Below are 22,889 nucleotides of genomic sequence, written 5' to 3' on the forward strand. Positions count from 1 at the left end.
GGATAATCAACAATTCAAAAAGATTAATCAAACCCAATGTTTATTCAAAATGTCATAATTTCAGTAAAGTGATTTGTGGAGATTAAGGGATTAGTTTTAGCTATCACCAAAAAAAGATGTGTAAACATATCTTGACCGTATCATAGGCTCACGGTGAGTCAAAATTGAGAGTCTTTTACGCTAAAAAGTTCTGTTTGTGTTTGGATTGCATAGGGTCCTCAAAAGCAAAAAGTATTATATTTAGATATGTTTAAAATATCTGTCAGTGACAGAATTTGTGGTGTCAGAAAGAACACATTCATCTTAATTTGAGTGGTTAAGATGCTTTTCAGAGAAGATACAACTTGAAAATCCTGTTCTATGTCTCTGCTCCTAAATGGGAATTCAGTTCTAGGTCTTCTGCGGGCAATTTTCAGACCTGCTTTACAACCATTATAGAATTAATCTGGTTTAAGCAATATTTGTTTCTGAAAATGAACAGAACATCTTAGAAGAGATTTTGTCCCTGTAATTAGTTATCTGCACTACTTGGGGACAAAGAAGACGAGTGCACTAGTCTGCTTGATATAAAACATTACAAAATTCCATGCAGGTCCCTTTAATCAAAGCTGTCAGTCTCAACTAGGCTGCTCTCTGCTCACTCTTGTTTGCACGAAAGAGTTTCAGAAGAATTCCCTTTTACCCCTTTCTTGTTTACTCTGAAATACAAAATAAAGTAACAGAATTTTTTTGAAGTGAAATTCTGGTTGTCTCTGCTATGTATCAGTCAAAAAATTTCACACATTTATAAGTTTCCTCTTGAATAGTAGTTAAAAAAACACAGAGGAAGGTTGGAGTATAATTACTGGGTTTTAGATGAATGAAAATTATGTTAATTAGAAGTTAATAGTAAAGATTATAGGCATTGTAATCCTTGCGCTCTAGTGAAAAGAATTACTCAGTATTTCACCGAGATTAAAACCTTCAGCAGATATCTTTATTCTGATTTTTCCTTTAGATTTATGTTTTGCCCTTGTGCCAGGGCCTTGATGTCAGAATCAGCTTTTGGATCAAATCTTCAGCTGGCATAAGGAATGTAGCTCCATATCATTTTACATTTATTGCAAGAAAGCAACTCATGGCAGTAAAAGAGTGTTGTAAGATATAGGAAAAATCAAAAGCTGTCATGAAAGTTTACTGAATAATTTTCAGTGCAAAGCTTGGCTGAAGCAGTAATGAACTGAAATGTCCCACTTACAGCTGCTGCAGTTTTTCATAGCAATGAAATTATTGTATGAAACAGATGCATCTGTAGTGACATTGCTAACACCGATCTCAACTCTGTCACAGTTGTGTAAAGTAGCAAAGTTACAATTTTGCTTATTGAAGAATTTGGAAACCTAAAGTGAAGCTAACAGTAGTTTACCTAAATTGTATGTTACAACTTCATTTTTTATATTAAATATGTAATTGAAGTGCTTTATGTACTGTTTATCACTGCAATGAAAAGGTAGTCAGAATGAACTTCTCTATGCTGTTAAACTGCCTCTTATTAGCATTGAAACTATATTTGCAGCACATTATCTTAGACTAATTTTTTTTTGTATAAGGAAATTGCCATCAAAGCATAGTTAATCTGAGCTGAATTAGATTATAATTGGAGTCCTTATGAATGGGGATTTAAAATTATTCTGTATTGTCACAGACTAACAATACATTATTAGGATATTAAAAGTAGTTGGCAGCAGTATCATAAGAGTACCTTTCATATTAACATTTTGTGCAGAGTTAACTTAGTTCATTTTTTTTGTTTGCACATGTTTCTTGTATCTTCTGTTATAATAAACTGCAGAAACATCAGTGCATTTAAGATTTTCCAGCTTTAAAAATGCATCACAGATTAAGATATAGCTTAAAAAAGGACTCTATCCAAAGCCTTTTGAAGTCAATTGAAAGACTGCGACTTCAATGAGCTTTGGATGGGGCCCACAATGTGCTTGTTGCAAAGTAACAGCTGTGCAGGCCTTTGTTTGCAGGAGAATCAGAAGTCTTATATTTGATGGTTGAGATACAGTGAAAAGCGAAAAAGAAGAAAGATGGAGGCAAAATAATACATAGCATTTAAAAATGGAAATGAATGCTGTTTGTCTTAATTAGGAGATGCATCACAAGCCTTTGGCTTTTATTTTTCAACTGAAAATATTTGAACAAAAAGCATCTGAAGAGGTCAGGATGTTTCTGTGAAGTTTTTGCAGGAAGGCATACGAGCACTGTCTTGCAACCAAAAGGGAGTAACATCTTCACAGCTCTTTCATATACAAATGAATGAGAATGGCATATCTACTTGACTTTTTTTATTTCTCCAACATGTATATTAGGGGTAGGGTGGGGGTTGGTTTGCTTACATCTTGCAGCAGAAAGAAGTACCAATGACTCAGAACTCAGTTTGTTAGAGAGTGAAATTCAACTACTTTTTCAAGTCATATATGATTACGTAGTTGGTAACCTTTAGAAGTAGTTAACATGGCAAACATTGGCATAACACAGTCAGTTCTATGCCCAGTGAGTAGAAATAAATGTGAGAAATCAACATTGTCAGATAAAATACATTTGAATGTCTAAATAGATGTGCCAGCTGATGCTTGCTGAAATCTTGTGTGCATATCTATCTATCTATCTATCTATCTATCTATCTATCTATCTATCTATCTATCTATCTATCTATCATCTATCTATCTATCTATCTATCTATCTATCTATCTATCTATCTATCTATCTATCTATCATCTATCTATCTCAATATCACGTTTAAGAAATACAGCTATATAAAGGTCATATACCTCTTGGCTGTCATTTGCTGTAGTGTTTTCTCAGGCTTGTTAATAGCAGAACAACAATGCATTTATTTTAACTTTTGTGTTGTAATAACTGTCTGCATTATTTCTGTTTTGCTTTATATACAAGACACTGCTGAAGAGGCAATGACAATGGCAAACACAGCCGTGCAACTGTATTTTGGGCTTTTGGTATATATTTCAGCTGAATGAAATTAAGAAGGAAAGGTAGTGGCAGAAAGGAAGAAAGGTTGAGCATTAGGACCACTCTTCTGCTATCAGAGGGAACACATGATATAATGGCTTAATAAAAGGATCAAGATCTATGAAATATATTTTTACCATCACTGCTTTACTTAAAGGATGGTTCCAGACGCTCCTTGCTGTAACCCCGTGAAATGCCTTTTAATTACCCAAAGAATTTTACTCTTGATCATATCAGTTTATTCTTCTGACAATCTCAGTTTTGACATTCATTCTTAGTGTTTATCACTACTGTATTTACTGATGGCAGCGTATACCCTATCTCAGCTTTTGTTCCATTAGGATAAGCAAAGAAACCCTTTCTAGCATTCTCCCATATTTTTTGCTTATTGCATAGCTGTTATCTTTATCTTTCGTAGTTTGAGTTTCCTCTACTTTGTCTTAGTGAGCATAATTTTATATATTTTATATTTTTGGTATTCCACATAAGATCCTACCAATATATAGTCTCTTCCCTGTCTACTCTGGAAATACCTTGACTGTAGCACATTTCCCCTGACTGCTTACATTTACCTTTTCTTTGCTGCATCACAATGGCTGTACGTAAGATACAGGAGACTTGTGCCTTGCAACACACTACGTGGCGGTCCTGGCCTTCTTGAAATTCTGACTGACTACCTATACAGACTACAGTTTAGATGTGACTAGTGACACAAATTTTATTAGCACATCTGAGGACTGAGAACAACCGCTACCCTGTTATTAACTCCTAACAAAAAAGTAACTTCAGATAAGTGCATCTGGCCCTTATGGCTGTAAAGAAAATCTTCTGAATGGTAGCTGAATCTACACCTATGTAAGGCCAAGAACGCTGCAGGCACGAAAGTACAGCAACTGTATAGATTCTTGTCCTCTTTTAATTTTTATTTACTATGAAAGCAAAGAATTAATGTCTTGATGGGCTCATGAGACTCGGAAATACTTGACTTTTGAAGAGTCCTAGGGGGTTTGTCCACTGAAATTTTACAAAAACAAAAGAAAATGTTGCCACTGCACCTCTTTTCACTGATCAAGTGTTAGTACTTTGTGGGAGGAGGCTTGTGCAAATCTTTATACGATGATATTTAAACATTTTGAAAAACTTATGCATTGAAATGAATTATGGAATATTCTTGGATCTTTCTTCTTTTCTGTGTACTTGCAACATCTTGTTGAATATCGCTACTCAATCAAAATCCCAAAAGTATATGTTAGAAGATGTATATACTTATCAGAAGCACAGAAGTAGTTTGTCTGGATAAATCAGCAATACAAATTTAAGAAAGATTGTACTGTGCAGAGCGTGCAATCATTAAAAACCCTTTGACACTTGGGGACTTTTGGTTAATGTTTTTATTAAAGAACAGAACCATTTCTTCATTCGTTACCTGAGCTGGAGAAGGAATATTAACTTTCCCTACAATTGCTGCAATGTTTCCTTAGATTTGGGAAATAAATCATATGCCATAACTTGCATTTCCTCACTTCTGGACTGACTGCTTCTACTCCTTCATGACTGCAGCAGCAAAGGGAAAGGTATAATGCAAAGCCTCTTCTTCAAGAGACATTTTAAAATATTATTTTCATGACAAGATTTTCTGTTTTCCTTTTCCTCACAGCTTTGGATGGCTAAAGATGTCAAAGGCAGGAATACTTTAATAGTTTTATTTGTTTCATGTTACAAATATCTTACTGTAAGTAGGTGCTGTAGCAATATGCTTCTAAGCTTTTTAATGTATTATCAATGTCAGCCTAACTCTCAGATAACTTCTCTGCAGCTAGCTAGGACTTGAAATAATGAGCTTCTTAGAGCACTGAATCAGAGCAAAAAAATAGAGGAAATTCCATTGTGAATATTGTACTTGTGAAACAGTCTTGGCTGCCTGTAATTTAGTAAGAGTACCAGGCACTTTCTTTGATCTTAATGTTTAAATGTCTCTAAAGAAAACTTTGTTTAGTTTTATTTTTTTTTCCCTTTCACACCTGAAGTTGTTTTCTTTGTTTTCCTGTAAAATGTTCAACAGAAAATTAACGTGTTTTGGATCAGGCACATGAGCATTTATTTGGCCTTGCATTATTTATTAATAGAATTTATTTATTTATTTTTTACTTTCTAAACAAGAAAAAAAAATCCTTTTTCCTGTGAGACATTCTCCAGTTGGATTAATACTGTTCATTGCTTATGTTCAGTGGGGAGACAGACATATATGTAAGCATCAAATAACTATATTCAATGGAACTTTAGGACATTCATAAATACTAAAACCTAATACAAAAGAAATTTAGAAAACAAAATAAAGTTGAGATGTCCAGGAGCAGAATTCAACATAATTTTTTACGGCAAACAGAGTTTAATTGACCCAGATGTGGCATTACAATACCCTGCAGAACAAAGTACAGTCAGCTAAGCCAACGTGAAAGGAATGTTCAGGGAGCAAGTGTGCCTGAAACAACATCATACTCGGAGAAACCTCTCCCTGCTCTGCTGCGGTCTGTCACTGCATAAGTTCAGGGTTTGCAGTACTCTCTTGTAGACTTAAATGTCCATGATGTCCTCTGTGATTTCACTATGGCTCTGTGTCTTTCCAAAAAATGGCAATATTAGTTACTCATATTTTGTACAGTAGTCTTAAGCCTAGAATCATTGCCTGACAATCAGGAGACATAGGTTGAAGAAGCTATAGGTTGTTTTTCTGGATTACTGCTAAAATAACATCCAAGACACACAACAAGTTCATTTGACTTCACATGGGTCAACTATTGCTGAGTTCCAGCTACCACTTCTAAATTTCATTTCAAAATCTTGCCTAGTATAATTTTTGGGGGGAACTTGGAAGAGAAGACACATGCATAACACTTAAAGGCACAATGTTCTAAAATCAAGTATTTTCACTGTTGAACATGATTACACTGACAACTTGTTTAGTGCTTGAGACTCTCACACTTCTACATGTATTTAAAGCAAGGAACAGCCATTTGTTTTGAGATTTGAAAGGGTTTTCTCCACATTTTTGAGAATGAAAAGCTTTTGATTCCTGTTGCTTTCATCACTTCATTGTAGATAATTACTTAGCAATTTTTGTCAAATCCTGAGTTTTGAAAAGTGACCACTGCAATTCTACTATCAAAAGACACTACTGAGTGCTAGAGGAATAGGACTGCTAATATTATTATTATTATGAAGAATTTAAATTAATAGGAATTATTATTAAAAGGAATGTTACTCAATGGGTAGATTTTCAGGGTTAATTGCATTTGTGCCTCAGTTGTTCACAGTTGAGGAAACCAAACACAATTCAACAGAAATGTCAACCCATTGTTTGATTTGGAAGAATTCTGATTTGAAATATCTCATTAGATTGACAGGCTGCTTCTTAAACAGTTTCTGCTTTGCTTTCCTGCATAGTAGAAAGCATACATGAGTCCTGTGGGCACATACGAAGGTTAGACCATATTATATCAAGATAACTAAAAGAAAGTGAACTGAAATCTGAAGTGTATTGCCTTGGTAGATTTTATAGAAAACAAGAATACACAGAAAATTTCTCTATATTGTCATTGAGTGAAAGGTAAATACAGGAAGAAGTGTGACAACTATACAGAGAATTATATGCATTAGTAGAGCTGATGATTTTTCTAATGATCTCTAAATAGAGAAGTAGGCTGTGTTTTCATCACTGCTGATATCAGACTGCTGGAACATTTGCATGACTATGTACTAATTATCACTCTAGTGCCCTACCTGTTCTTAAGCTGATGACACCACTCTTCTTTTCTTGTCATTGCACCTCATTTTTCTGTTTTCCAGGATGTATAAGTTCAAATGAAAATGGAGGGAGACATCTCTTTTTCCTTTATTGCCTACCAAGTAAACAAGAGTTTTTCAGAGCAATAATAATAATAATTTAATAAATATGTGTTAAAAAATGCTTAAATTCACGATGTTTGCCAACAGAAAATAAAAACTGCTTTCATACAGTTGTTCATTTCATCATCGGAAAAGTTACACAAAGCAAAAGAAGGATGCCAGGATGAACAGAAATTGTGTTAAATGTCTTGGAATTTAATAAAAAAAATCATGGTTTTCTGAGGATTTCTGTGGGTTTTGTCAAATTTCAACTCATAAATATGCTTTATGGACCCTATTTTGTATGTTCAGTGTCTAAGAACTGCGTTACAAGAGGCAACACAGGAACAAAGAAAAGGCTTTTGATCAGTCTGACTTTATTTATAGCAAGTAGTATTGACAGCAAACTAAGATTCCTTTTGTTGTGTTGTGCATTTTTCTACCAAACTCTGCCTCTATTTTCAATCTATGCAATTATCCCAAGGTTCAGGATAGAACTGCACTATATATACACTAGATAAACAGTGTTAATAAAGATTCAGGTATAGGATTATTTTTAGTGTTTTCAGTTAAGCTTCAGGGCTGATTCATAATTTTAGCAATGCATTCTTGTTAGTTAACTGTTTCATCAGTTTCCTTAGAGTTACAATCACTTCTATTCAACATTCTGTTCAGCAGTGATTTGGAATTCGTTTGTGATCAGACACATGGAGCCATGACAAAAAAAAAAAAAAGATATATTTAACATTTAAAATTTTCAGCAAATATTGTTTTTAAAATAATTTTTAAATTCCTTGAGCAGCCTGTAATTTGGAGGTGGTAAAAAAGTTGTTTAAGGAAAAAGATTTTGGTTTTAATAAGCTCAGTACTTCGATAGAAATACCCCACCAAGATTCTCAAATGAGCTGTTTCTTTCTAAACAAATAGATGAATGTGCAGATACCGATAAAGATGGAAATCCCAGGCTTTTTTCTGCACATATTGAACTCATGAATTAAAAGCATATCCCAAGCTTTCATTTAAATGGCGCGTTTCACTGAGTTTTGGAATAACTTCTGTTATTCAGATAGCACCATTATATGCTTTCCTGTGAATACTGAAGACTGGCTTTCTTTACAGAATGCAACCCACATTTTTAACACATTTTTAAAATAGTTCAATTTACCATGAGATGTAGCAGTTAGATTTAAGCCTTTACATTATTTGAAAATTGAAGATGAATAAAGGTCATGAGGGTTGGAAAATACCAAATACATACTACCAAATGAAGGCTGATGGTGACCCCATAGATCACTGAAGACAGAATAAATAATGGTTCTTTTGCAGCAGACCTCAACTTTAACCAAAACCAGACCACTCATTCTTTAACCAGAAAATGTGCAAGACATAGAGCTGCTACTATGTAATATTTAAATTTATGTTGACCGTCTTCAGCCCTTTTGTTAGACTCAGTTCAGTCTTAGAATATACTCTTGTTTTCACAGAAAAGGCGGAAAATCTGAAAAGGGGATCTCAACTAGAGAAGTTCTTTGGATTTCCTTGCTCATATTGAAATAATATCCATGGTGAAATCTGTGTTTTCCTTTACTTCTGAATGTTATTCCTATGACTTTTAGCTGCATGAATCCTGGCTTCCTATAGGACGTAGCTAAACATTTCTGCAAGTAACAGTATATATGAAGGATTTACACATATTAACATGTTTTATTCTGAGCCCAAATAAATAAAACCTTTTTAAGTCTAAGTTAGTTTTTATTCCAGTCTGATGACAGTTTTTCAACCATTCTAAATATCTTTCAAAACACCAGGACAAATGTACATTATTTTAGTGGGATAATAAGGCTAAGTAAATTCCCCTGTTCCAAGAGGTGAGAAATCTTGCAGTAATAAAAACATTACTGCAAAGGTTTCTCTCATTTGTTTTCTGTATTTTTTTTAGTTCTCATGCACAATCAGAATAAGTTTTCTAACTAATGGGACAGAATGAAACAAGGAGCATTGCTAAATGTAGGAAATAAGGATGCAAAACTTTGGCACTTTCCTCAATTCTGGAAAAAATTGAAATTAATTGTAAAGGGCAGAAAAATTGACTCTTTTTTCCATACACTTGGTAGAACACTTTTTTTTTTCTGTGTTATTTGTAGTACTAGCTATTTGGATCAATGGATTGCTAATTAGAAACTGACTTTGGAAGGCTGCAGCATGCTTCTCAATGATTCATGTGTTTGCATTGATTTTTGCATAAAAGCAAAATCTAGCTGTACTATTTAGCACTTAGAAATTGGTCCTCAATGAACTATTTGCAGCTTAATAGGCTTGATAATACTTGGAAGCTCATTATTGTGTTTTTATCATTATTTCTTGGATTAGACTGTATACATACACACATATGTATATACACACAACACTCAGTCACATACGGAGTTGTATTAAGCCAAAAGACAAGGTAGGCAGCAGCTTATGGCAGCAGACTGTAAGCTTCATCTATGCCAAAGATGGGGCCTGGCTTTCCAGGCTGAACAGCAGGTCTTTGTTTCCTGCTTTATACAGCCATCTTCCTCTCCTGCTGTTGCTAACCCTCAGTGAGTAAACAGGGTGTAACCTAGAGATGTGCAGATTCTTAGGGAAAGGACGGTCACTTTTCTGTCTGTCTTTCCTTCGGGAAGGTGTAGGAGAAATCCACGCCTTTCAATGTTCTACTGCTGCTAATCCCACTAAGAATAGGTCTTGCCTCTGTGGGAGAACAGGATGCTACAGGCCCTCTTATTGGGGAAAGGGTAGTAGATGAAGGTGGGTCCATGGGTGACAAGCAAAGGGTGGACAGCAAAAGTCCTGTGCTTCAGGGAAGTGAGGAAGAGGAAGATTACCCATGAAATGAGTCAAGCTCTCAGAAGTGCAGAAGGAGAGGAGAAGAGCTGTCACTACCCTGATAACACAACACCACTGAATCCTCACTTAGCTTCTCCAGCCTTTTTAGTCTTCTCAATCACTTTCTACCCAGAATATCATGGACCTTCACTGACCTCTGATTTTCTAGCTCCAGTCCTACTCCAGAAACCCCATTCTCTCCCCCCACAACCCATCTGTTCTGTCCGCTGAAGCCTCCTCTGAATCTTTTTAGCCTCTTTCTCCCATCTGCTGTGACCCATATTGCTGCTTCCATAAAACTGATTCTGCCTACACTGCTGAGAAGCCTTCAGCTGAGTTAGCATATACAATATGGATTGTTGGTGTCATATGGCCTATATATAAATGTGTCTATAAATAGATTTATTGTCTGATATGCAGCCAGCAGTTCAGCCAAGGTTTCTATGAACATTCTTAACCTTTTGTCCATGAACACTTGAAATATAAATATAGGCACCTGCTAAAGTTCCTTGCAAAATTAATATCCAGATGGTTAGTTACAGGATCTGTATCTAAGATTCAACTTCATTCTCAATCTGTGGACATATTTAAGGCTATTGATGATAGATCTTTACTTCCAAACCCATGAACTTGCTAAGAACAAGTTTTTGCACTTAACTGCCAAGGTGACCCTGACTATTTTATCATATCTTTATTTATCACAGCCAAGAGATTACTGGAAATTGTTTTTTGCTCTATTTTTCAGTTTTGAGTTAAATTTTGCCGTATGTAAAGCTGTATTTCTTCATGAGAAGTGGTTTTCAATTTAAAACTTGCAACACATCTGAACTCCGAAAAGGATAGCAATCAGATTGACCATTTAACAAATCTTTGAAGCAAAATACTGACATTGCAGTGAATCCAGCTTTAGTTTTCGACTTTAAAAATTATTTCTGCCCATTTCTTGTGACTAGCACAGAACATGCACTAATCCAGAACAGTATCAATTAACTACAGACACCCAACTGTAAGAGCTACTTTAGCAGACAGGTGGAATTGGACTAATTATCATACAAGGTTACACAGAAGGAAAAAAGACCTACGGTCTCTCCAGGAGAATTACAAGCCAGTGATGGCCCCCTCCCTTTGCTGCAATTATCTCCAAATCGCACCTGCCAACCTGCAGGGAAGCATTCCCATGGTTTGTGGCTGAGAACACAGTCGGGTAAACTGTTGTTTTAGTTGGATTAAAATTCTTCCATACCTCTACTTGTTTCAAAGAATGCTCTACTGTATCTGTTTCTGCAGATAGACACTAACAATATAAAGACACTAACAATATAAAGACACTAACTAAAAAAGACACTAACAATATAAAAATCACATTAGAAATTATATATATTTTTTTAATTATTTAATGAGCTTTAGGTTGAGATACCATTGAGAGATTTGTCTCAGAATGGTTCTTATAATCATGGCTAAACTGAGATGCCTTTCTACACAGATACAAAAATGTTCCTCTGTTTAGGGAGGCGACCAGGATCTAGACAGGGATCTGTAGAAGCATTTGTGCTGAATGAAAAACCCGCTTAGTTTGTAATAAGAAGTATTAATACAAGAGTGAAATTTCAAGGCCTGAATCTTTGGAGAAATAGATGAGATATCTAAGAAGCAGAATGTCACCTCTTTTACTTGGGATTCTCAGTGGTCTTAGGCCCGGAGCATAACTCATTTTTTCCTGGAGGTTGTGAGAATGCAGTTTTCTCTCACCTCACAAGTTTGTCATTCTGACTTGTATCTTGGAGAAGATGAGTGGTAGAACGTATGAGAAAGATCTCCATTATTTTTGTTAAGTACCCTTATTGTTGTTTTGTGAGTATAGTCTTGCTCACAATGGTTATATCTATTTAAATGTTTTTAAAGCGATGAGACATTTGAATCATTTGGATTAACTATCATTTGGATTAATCATCCAAATTTTTGTGGCAGATAATTTCTGATGTTAAGAATCCAATTCTTTATGACTGAGGTAAATTGCCAACAAGTCTTCCTGATGGTCTTTCAGATGGAAGAATCCAGTGTGTACAGATTATTTGAAAATGATAATTTTAGAGAAATTAGTTTGCATGAGTGAGAACAGAAAACATTGATTTTCTTGAAAGAAAATTGTGTTAATTGCAACTGCTCTCATTCATTGTGTCTGTCTGTCTCAGTACATGCAGAGACAGTGAGAGGGCAGTGCTGTATGCAAGCAGTCAAACTCAGTACATGGAGAAAGAAAATGACAGCAGCCATTTGTGTGAGTAACTTTCACATGATTGTGCTATGTCCAGTGTTTGAATCTTAGCTGTAGAGTCCAGATGGTGTCTTATGGAGAGCCAGTGCTTCAATCTTCAACACTGTTTCTACAGGTCTAGAGCTAAACCACTGGATTAAAGATTTGAGATTTATATTTGTGGTTATGAGATGGTCTAATGCACATCTGGATTCTGAGAAATGACATGTAGACATAGCTGCTATTATTCTAAAGAAGAATTATCAGAGGGAGAGTGAAAGACAGGAAAGATTAAAATAAAGAACATCCGATTTCAAATTTACTCTTGATAAAAATAGATTTAACCTCACTTATTTTTAGAAAATTATTGAGACACATTTTCATTGAAGCTTAATTGTCTTCAATACATTAATTTATTTTACAGTGATATTGTACACACTGCAATGTTCATGTGGTATGAACTTAAATATAAATATTTTCATTAATTGGATCCATGATGCCAGCAAATTTTAAAACCAATCTTACACTAGACGTGATCTTATCATCTCTGTTATATTGACAGATATCTAGAAATTGATTTGATTCTACAAGTAAACTATGTCAGTTATTTGTATCAGAAATGCTCAGTAGAAACACAGTGGTGTTATTGGAAAAAATTATTTTCTTCAGTTTTTGTGATAATGAGTTAGTTTAAATAGAAAAGATCATATCAGAGTAGGGGCTGGTTCTGTAATTTTATTATAGTATACTAAACTGTTATCAGGCCTTATATATGAATTTTTAGTGGTTTTGGTTTTTTTGGATATGGCGGATTTGCTGAAAAAAGTACAGTTGGAAAAGTGGCTTATAATGTAGGGTAGAGAGAAGCATACCTGGTAGTGTCATCATATCCCTTTTGGAATCTATACTGAGAACGAACTATGACCAGGATGATACTTGGAGCTAGGTCAAAGGTGAGAAAGAAGTTAATGATTAAGAACAACCAGGATTCCAGTTCTCATTTAATCGTCCTATTTAATTTGGCAATGTAGACATACCTAGTGAGGTTATGTCTGAGTTTCCTTGTCTTTGGCATGAGAATTAAAGATGAGAAAGGTATGATAAAGGTAAAGATGGTCTATATGGGATCAGCCACTGACCCAGCTTTCTTGTCATTCTTTTTTTTCAAGAACATACGGAAATTCAGGGTTCAGAGAGTCTTCATAGTCATGCCCCTTAGATGTAAGGCTTAGGGTTATGTTTAGAGTGCAAACTGCAGTGTAATAGAAAGAGAACCGATTTTGTGTTAAATGGGTTATTTCAGGTTCTCACAGCCTTGCCACAGCAAAGGATCTACCTCTGCAAAATATCATACTAGAAAAGAATACAACTGGCAGTGAGTTCCTGCAAACTTTTATGTTTACTGGATTGCTTTGAGCTGTAAGACAAGGTTTGGGCCAGTTCTTCATTTACCTTTTCCTACATCATTCCTCTTTCAACAAATCATAGTCAATTACAGACAGAATTTTACCAGGATATCTAGGGATTATCTTTCCAGATAGTGAGCTCATAGCTACTTTTTCAGCCAAAGGGCTAAAGTAACTCTTGTCACAGTTTTCCTTTAAGGAATCGGGATAGACCTGTTATTCAAATACAGGATCTCCCCTATGTTCTCCCTCTGCATGCACACAAAAATCCATATTTTCCTCTTGAATCCATGCTTCATGCCCTCATCCCTCATCTCTGGTCCTCCAGGTTTTCAAAATCTTCCCACCTGTTTCTCATAACATAGCATTTACACTTACTCCTTCCAATGTGTGAACCCTTCATGGTGAAGCACGTCGGAATAAACAATCACTTTATTGCTTCTTTGTGTGGATACAGTCTACTTGATATATATCCTCTGAAATGTATGTCTGTAGATTTATGGGAAAATAAATAAAACAGAAATTAAAACTGACAGCTTTGAAGTGATATGCTACCCTTAGCATATGGGCTACCACACACTAACACTTTACAGGATTTGTATCGGGATTATGGGCAGTAACTCAATGGGGGATAACTTCTGAACTATATTCCTAAATCTCATTTGACAGGTTTTGGATGCTGTATAATTCTTACAGTATTATTATGTCACACCAGTGATGCTGCAGTCGTCATTAAGGTAGTACCTTAATTCTTAGTGCTTACTTTGTCTTATAATTGCTTTTGCAGTGAGAGTTTGTATGTTTTTTCCAAGCGGACAAATGAACTTTCTTAAAAAAATTAAATGCTTCTTTCTCCAGCAAGACATGTTTTGAAGATCCAATTTCCTCAGAAATAGGCAGCTATATCTGGAGAGAAACAACAGCAACAATCCTTTATGTTCTGAGCTTTTAAATGTATACTAATGATTTGCAGTATCAGCTTTGACACCATTAAAAAAAAATAAGTTAGGAAGTTAAGATGTGTAAACAACATTATTTTTATGAGGATACTATACTAATTTCTTCCAGTATTGGTATACATCAAGGATCTTACATCTTTAGGGGTGTGAGTGAAAGATTAGGGCAGGTTCATTTACATAAGACAGAGAGCAGATTCCTTCTGACGTATCCAAATCCAAGACCAGTGGTTAAGTAATTTTTCTTGGAATACGGAAATAATAGCAATTTAACATGGAATATTTGTCTTCTGGTTAACCTGGTTGGTATTTCCTGCAGTCACTTTGCAATCATTGCAATTTACTGTTCCCCTCTTAGAAGTAACAGAAGTATTGAGGAGAGGAATGGGGTGAATATCAAAGCTCTTCAGCCAAAGCAGCCACAACCTGAAGAAAAAGCAGCAGATAACTTGAACTGAAACAAAGATTGCTTACTGTGGATCAAAAAAAGTCTTCTTTTCTGCATAGTTGTAATTGCATTTGCTGGCTTAACCTCTCTGATTATTTTTATACAATCTTTCTGAACAAATCAGGTATTGCCACTGATTTGGTGTCAGGAGAGTAGGACATATAGGAACTCTTTTCTGATAGGAGCCTTCATTTTTATTTGCTTCTACTCATTCTGTAAAATGCACCATGTATGTTTGACAGTTACTTGAGCCCCACGCTTGTGCTCTAGATAGACTGGGAATAGATTTGCAGAGTATATATAAGCTGTGCTTTGTACTGTTTGGAATACCTTTGTTCCAGAGTGTGCATTTCTGTCATTGTTAAAATATCCTACAAACATGTTTTTGCTTTCTTTGGAGACAGATTGTTACTTTCAAAGACTAGTAATAACTGTTTTCAAGCTATATGCTTTTATGATCATAAAATGGAATTGGTTCTTCACTCCAGATGCAATAATTTTATAGTTAGTCAATATAATTTATAGTCGATTTCAGTAAACATGAATTTATTTATGTTGGTGAAATTCCAGCCATTGTGCTGCATTACAGTCCAAACAGATCATGAAGCTCAAGCAGAAGGACTGGATGAGAATGAGGGAGAAGGAAAAGCAAATTTTCCCTGGTCACATGCGGTAGCTGAAGAACCAGTTCATGGAAGCTACACCCAAACTGAGCAAGTGTCTCTGCCAAGGAGAGACTAGGAGGTTCTGTACAACAATGAATACTCTAGGTCTTTGTGTATTCTTACTTTCTTTTCAGAGACATTGGCATATGGAGTGTCAGTGAATTTTAGCTGCCTACATTGGAGTCTACGCTAGTCCTGCAGGAATTCCTGTTGCACGTGTGCACTATATGCACATGCATATAATTCATTTTATCTTCTAGCCTTGTTTTATTTAGTTATGTAAGTATATTTTAATATATGTGAAAAAAGCGCATTTTAAAATATATGTCTCATCACAAAATAGTAAAAATGGCATATAAAGGGTTAATGGAATGATGAGGCAAAAATCTGCAGTGCCAGCGGAATTCCCCAAAGGGTAAACAAAACTCTTAACTGTTGCAAACAATAAATTGTCAATACCTTGTAGAAACAGTGGATAATGAAAAGTTATAATGCCTATAGTTAGTACCCTCTTTAAAAGAATTTACACAGGATATGAAATTAAATTCTATGCACAGTTCTCTTAATTTGCCCTTAATTAAACAATACTCCATAAATGGTGCATTCAGTGACCAAATGTTCAGAGACAGCAAAATGGTGGGTCCCAAGCCATTAGGAATGAAATAAAGTCGGTCCCCTGAGAGCCTGCTAGAATCTGGTCTATCTAAGTGACAACTGATGGTTTAGCAAAGATAATTAACTTTGCAATTACAAACCGCAGCTTTCACCAATGCTGTTTCTTTCAGTATTCTCTTCTAAATGTTTTACTATTTTTACATGCTTTTTAAAAATTCTGAGTTCATAGGGATCCATTTTTCCTACGCAAAAATAATTTGAATATTTTATTTTAAATATTTCAGATCAATAATTTTATGTGTAGTTATTTTATAAATTACAGAAGATAAATGTTATATTTTATATGACTGTCAAGACTTCTTTCTTCACTTTAAAGATAAAAGAGCCATGCTGCATCAAACAAATTTCATATTTTTCCTTTGGTAGCAAATCCTGGACCTAACAAACCTAAATTAAATTTGTTCTTTAGCCATGTAGACTGAAATTCTCTTCAGCACAGGGAACATAAGTTCTAACCTGATAAAAAATGCCTCCATTGAATGGGAATTGCTAGTTGAATCCATGTGTCTGTACCCTTGATTATCTTTACCATAATGTCTCCTAGTACATGAATTAGTGTATTTTCATGCTGGCATACATGTAATGAAATCTTCAAATATGCAATATGTTCATACTTACATGTACAAGCATTGGTATTTTGATATGATGTATTAGGGGATTATGAAAAAGCTTAACTTAGAGGGTATAATATTATGTTTGACTGTAGTGTTTTGTTGAGAGTGTGGATGTCTGTGTACTGAACAGAATTCCAGGTATGGATTCAAGTAAGGAAGAAGACAGAATCAGGACCCAAAATGCATGAAAAATCTATGTGACTTTATCTGCTGTGCTTTTGTATACTGTAGTATGCTGAACAGCACTAACACTGGCTTCAGAAAATCCCAGCTTTAGTGACCAAATTAATCTGGCATGCTATAAAGGACCAGTTCAAACTGGTAGCGATAAAAACACAAAGGGAAGGCCAAGGGCAAACAAAAGAGACTTCAGGGCCCTGGGATGATTGGTAGAGGTATCAGGGATCAGGTAGTAATTTTCTTTATCCTTCTGGTAACAAGGAGTAATATTGATAAAAATAGGCATTGACTCATCAAAGCAATGAGTGGCTCTGAGGTTGGTGTAACTGGAAAAAATTTGGGGTTTTTGACCATGGGATGATCTATTCAACACCTGGTCTACTGACATCTGATGGGGTATACCTTTCTCAGAGGGGAAAAGGAGTTTTAGTGCAGGAGCTAGCAGGGCTCCTTGAGAGAGCTTTAAACTAGCTTGAAAGGGGGAAGAGGACAAAACCAGGCTAGCCAGTGATGAGCAAGAGGATGATGTACCAAAACTCGAAGAAACCAGCACTAACAGGATCCCTCAATCTGCCTCATGAGGGGTTGGCTACAGTGTATCATACCTGAAATATTTCTACACTAATACACTCAGCATGAGGAACAAACAGGAGGGGCTCAAAGCTTTAGCTGAGTCACAGAGATTTGACATCACTGGCATAAGTAACACCTGGTGGGATAAGACCTGTGACTGGAGCGCCCTGTTGAACTGTTACAGACTCTTCAGGAGGGATAGGTAGGGCAGAAGAGGCTAAGGGGTGACACTGTATGTAACAGAAGGATTAGAATGTAGAATGTATAGAGCTCACAGAGGGTAATGAGAGCGTTGAGAGCCTCTGGGTAAGAATCAAGGGGCAAACAAATAATGTGGGTGTCATCATGGGAGACTACAATAGACCTCCCAGCCAGGACGATGATGCCAAGGAATAATTCTTTGAGGAACTGAGGGACACTTCCAAGTCAAGTGCCCTTGTCCTTGTAGGGAACTTCAACTTGCCAGAAATTAACTGGGCGCATCACACAGCTGGTACAACCCAGGCCAGAAGATTCCTAAAAAATCTGGAACAGATCCTAAGGGAGCCTGAGATGCCCTCCTTGATCTGCTGCATGTCAACAGGGTGGATTTTGTGAGCAAAGTGGAGACTGGTGGCCGTCTTGGCCACAGCGACCACAAAGCAATCGAGTTTAAAACTCCGTTGACAGGAGGAAAAGTGCCAGCAAAACCTCAACTCCAGACATGAGAAGAACAGACTTCAGGTTGCTCAGGGAATTAGTAAGGTCCCCTGTGAAAATATTTTTGCAGGTGCTGGAGTCCATCAGTGCTGGTCACTTTTCAAGCATCACCTCCTAAGGACACAGGAGCAGCAATTCCCAAATGTCAGAACTCAAGCAGGTGAGGCAGAAACCTGGCTTGACTGAACAGGGTTTTTCTCTTGGAAATAAGGCAAAAAAGGGAGTGTATCCCCAGTGGAAACAAGGTCAGGTGACATGGGAAGAATTCAGAGATGCTGCTTACCACAGTAGAGAGAAAGTTCATGTAGCCTAAGCTCAGCTGGAAGGGAAGCTGCCAGAAATGTGGGCAGCAATAAAAAGAGTTTTTTCAAATACATTAATGGCAATTAATGTATAGAAACATCATCAACCCATTACATGATGAGGATGGTCACCTCACAAACAGAGACAGAGACAAGGCAGAGGGGTTTAATGCTTTCTTTTCCTCTGTCTTCCATATGGATGAGGGACCAAGGGTGTCTCAGCACCCTCAGATGGAGGATCATGACTGTAGAATGATCTACTCTCAGTTGACCCTCACAATGTGTGGGATCTACTGCTCCAGCTGGATCCCTTCAAATCCATGGGGCCCAGTGGGATTCATCCCAGAATCCTCAAAGAGCTGGCTGATGTCATCACAAAACCTCTCTCGATTTTTGAGCAGTCTTGGGAACCTGGAAAGATCCCAGCTGACTGGAAGCTGGCAAACATTGTCCCAGTTTTCAAGAAGGGCAAGAAGGAGGACCTCAGAAACTATAGGCCTGTCAGTCTCATTTCAGTGCCTGGTAAAGTTATGGAGAAGTTTATTCTGGGAGGTATTGAAAAACATCTGAAAGACAACATAGTCATTGGTCACAGCCAGCATGGATTCATGAGAGGAAAGTCCCATTTATCAAACCCAATTTCCATTTAGGACAAGGTAACTGCCCTAGTTGAGCAGGTGAAGCCAGCATATGTAATCTTTTTGGATTTCAGTAAAGATTTGATACTGTCTCTCACAGGATTCTTCTGGAGAAAATGTGTGCTGGATAAACACATCACACGGTGGGTAAGCAATTGGCTAACAGGTCAAGCACAGAGGGTGATAGTGGATGGGGTGACATCAGACTGGCAACCTGCAACTAGTGGAGTTCCATAGGGCTCCATCTTGGGCCCTGTGCTATTCAACATCTTCATAAATTACTGGGATGGGGGACTAGAAGGGATATTAAGCAAGTTTGCAGATGACACTGAGAGGAGATGTTGACTCCCTTGAAGGCAGGGAGGCCCTGCAGAGATAGCTCGACAAATTAGAGGACTGGGCAATCACCAACCATGTGAAGTTTAACAAAGAGAAGTGCTGGATTCTGCACCTGGGATGGGGCAACCCTGGCTGTATGTACAGACTAGGGAATGAGATGCTGGAAAGCAGTGCAGTGGAAAGGGACCTCGGGGTCCTGATCAATGGCAAGTTGACTATGAGTCAGCAGTGCCCTGACATCCAGGAGGGCCAACCATGTCTTGAGGGGCATCAGGCAAAGCATCGCCAGCCAGTCAAGGGAGAAGATTGTCCTGCTCTGCTCTGCACTGGGGCGGCCTCACCTTGAATATTGTGTGCAGTTTTAGGCGCTGCAATATAAAAAAGATGTTCACCTCTTAGAGAGTATCCAAAGCAGGGTAATGAAGATGGTGAAGGGCCTTGAGGGGAAGCCATATGAGGAGCGGCTGTTCAGCCTGGAGGAGACCTCATTGCAGTTCCAACTTCCTCATGAGATGAAGAGGAGGGGCAGGCACTGATCTCTTCTCTGTGGGGACCAGTAACAGAACCCGAGGGAATGGTCTGAAGTTGTGTCGGGGAGGTTTAGGTTGGATGTTAGAAAACATTTTTCATCCAGAGAGTGGTTGTGTGCTGGAACAGGCTCCCCAGGGAAGTGGTCACAGTACCAAGCCTGACAGGATTCGAGAAGCGTTTGGATGATACTCTCAGGCAAATGGTGGGACTCCTGGGGATGGTCATGTGCAGGGTTAAGGGTTGTACTTGATGATCCTTATGGATCCCTTCCAACTCACTGTATTCTCTGATTCTGTGATACACTGATTTAGTAGCTGAAAGTAAAATTTAGACCCTGCCTGAAGTGTAGCAGCTTCCTTATCATCAGCTGCAGACTGCTGCTGATGCCCCATGTCAGACTCTGCTGTAAGCAGCATAGGTCCTGGCCCTGTCTACTGTGGTGTCCCGTGGAAGTCTTCTCCTCCAATCAACTCATCATTTTGCCCATGTTCAGGGAAAGCAGACTTATCCCTCTGTGCCACCATGGTAAGTGATAAGAACATTTTTCTCACACCCTTTGAGTTCAAATTGGAACTTCATCAGAAACTTCCTTGTTTGTACACACGTACAGCTGAGGATGCAACACTCGCAAATCAGTCACAGACTCTGAGTGGTCTGTAAGAGCAAATTATTTTAAATAACATATCTTTCTCTTACTGGTGCATTTTTGTGAATTTTGCTATGTAACTCCAATTGCGTTGGTCACATCTGTACAACTTTACATTTGTCATTTGTATGTAGTTAACCTTAGAAAAGCAAGGAAAATACTGTGATAATATCTTAGTATTTAAATTGCACTAGTTTTAAGTGACAGTTTTAGATTTTAATGACGAGCACTGTATACTAATATGTAAATTTGTAGATTGTCAGGGAAAGGGTTGTTATTGCTGATAACTCGTATAAATTTTGTTTCCTTAACTAATCTTTGTTCATGAATATGCTTAAAATATTCAGCTGTCTTGTATGTCCTTTTGTCCAACTTTGCCACTTGTGAAGTGATACACACATATGCTTCATCACAGTTAATAGTTCAAGCTTATCAGAGGGCTTAGCTTTTTAAGGTAGTCTGAGAACATGTATGAAAGGAATCATTGCCTTCAAAATCCCTGATATTGGCCTCAGTGATTCTTATAAGGGCTTCTGGATGTTGTATTGATACTTGCGTTTAAAATATTTTTCCACTGGAATGTATTGCAATTCTCTATAGTAAGATTTAAAATTCTTACTGCTGTGCATAACACAAGCTGCAGTACTATTTCCCTGTCCTTCAGTGTTGTTACCTCTGAAAACAATACACAGAACTAGAGAAGGACTATTGTAATACAGGAATCAGTAAAGACTCTCTGTTTGCAAAGTACCAGAATGTTTGTGCTTTTAAAAATTAATTATTCATATAAAATGCATGTAATAATTGTCAAACACTGTCTGTTATTTTAAATTTAGAAGCAACTTAAGAAATTACATTATCTAAATTCATCCAAGGTTAATAAAAAATGGAAAAATTGAGAGATCTATGGGAAAATTCTGTTTATATATCTGCAGTCCTATAAATACGAAGAGGGAAAATTATACTTCTTTTTAAAAAGAATTAACTTTAGTTCTTGTCCATTCTTTTTGTGCATTTCCCCAAGATTTTCTAATATGCTTTAGTAGTTTTACTTCTAGATCTTAGTTTGGATTGATGCTCCATATGGATTAAAAAACAGATAGTAAGAGATGGATTCACGTTTTCAAAATCATCAAGTGATTTGAAAGAAAAGTGCTTCACAGTGTTAAATTCCAACAATTTGATTTGGCTGTTATTGTGGAACCCTGGTATCCAATACTGAATTTCTTCAGAGAGGAAAACTTTATCTCCACCCTCTTTTATGATGTGTGATCCAAAATGCCAATCACTGGGAATGGAATACAATTATATTCACTAATATGTCTAAAATAGAAACTCTTGCTGTCAATATATACTCATTAGTACTGAGTTGCAAATGAATTCTGGAATTGTGCTCTTATTAATTAGGTGGCAGACTAGAAAACTTCCTTGCTTCTGTTTAGCCAGATGGAGGGACAGTGGGTGTAATGACCTATGTTGGGCCTTTCCCAGGGGATTTCTTTGGTGTTTCTTGGTGTCAGTATGGGTCCATCTTCCATTTGCCATTTAAAATAAACAGCTCCAAACTTGCACAAGTGTACACACTTAAATTACATTCAGAAAAAAACATGGTAATTTTGTTTAGTTTTAAAATTAGTCATGCAATCACATTCTTAAAATTCCAGAGGGAATTGGACACACACAGATTCAAGGTGAAATAGATTTTTTAGGAAAATGTAAGTCAGTCAGCCTTTTTTTTCCCTTATTACGTTAGTCTGCTGCATAGTCTATCAGTGTAGAGAGGTTTGGTTTGGCAACTCACTCTCATTCTGGTCTTTTACTATTTTTTTGCCTTATGAGTTGCTTAGAATTCTAAGAGGCTTCAGTGATTCAAAAATGGACTTCTGGGGGAGGGGAGGACCAGGGGAAGTTGGTGATCAGCCCGCATGAAAAGTCCCTAATTCTTTAATTGACCCAGTATATTCTAAAGAGTCATCAAGTTACTTAAATGTGTATCTTCATTAAGGGGTATGAGTAATACCATGAACTGAATGTAATTACTCATGGGCTTTAAGTTTTGCATGAATCAAGTATCATCCGGCATAGTACCCTACATGAGGAAATATTTGTTAAGATTTGCAGAAGATACTTCAGCTTTGTCAGCATAAAAATAATTCTTTGAAAGCTCATAATTAATTTCAGATGTATAAGAA

At 36.8% G+C, this 22,889-nt stretch overlaps 2 long non-coding RNA genes across 4 annotated transcripts in view; one reads left to right on the forward strand and one right to left on the reverse strand.

Moving 5' to 3' along the window:
• Nucleotides 1-592: 592 nt before the first annotated feature.
• LOC108503462 lies at nt 593-17,733 on the reverse strand. Of its 2 annotated transcripts, none has more exons than XR_001876841.1 (5): nt 17,575-17,733; nt 14,195-14,337; nt 13,810-13,920; nt 6,799-6,917; nt 593-698 (listed from the first exon to the last, which is right to left on the reverse strand). It is a non-coding gene; the product is annotated as an uncharacterized LOC108503462 (long non-coding RNA). The 2 variants fall into 2 exon arrangements; XR_001876840.1 differs by lacking the exon at nt 593-698 and adding an exon at nt 5,494-5,637.
• An 87-nt stretch (nt 17,734-17,820) lies between these two features.
• Nucleotides 17,821-22,889, forward strand: part of LOC108503463 — a 15,444-nt gene continuing 10,375 nt past the window's right edge. The window contains exons 1-2 of one of the 2 annotated variants that reach the window (XR_001876843.1): nt 17,821-17,848; nt 18,312-18,401. This is a non-coding gene — a long non-coding RNA (uncharacterized LOC108503463). Of the gene's footprint in view, nt 17,849-18,105; nt 18,402-22,889 lie in introns of those variants that run through there. The other variant, XR_001876842.1, reaches the window with a different exon arrangement.

The sequence above is a fragment of the Lepidothrix coronata genome, unplaced genomic scaffold (assembly GCF_001604755.1).
Source record: "Lepidothrix coronata isolate B3197 unplaced genomic scaffold, Lepidothrix_coronata-1.0 Scaffold139, whole genome shotgun sequence".
NCBI lineage: Eukaryota > Metazoa > Chordata > Aves > Passeriformes > Pipridae > Lepidothrix > Lepidothrix coronata.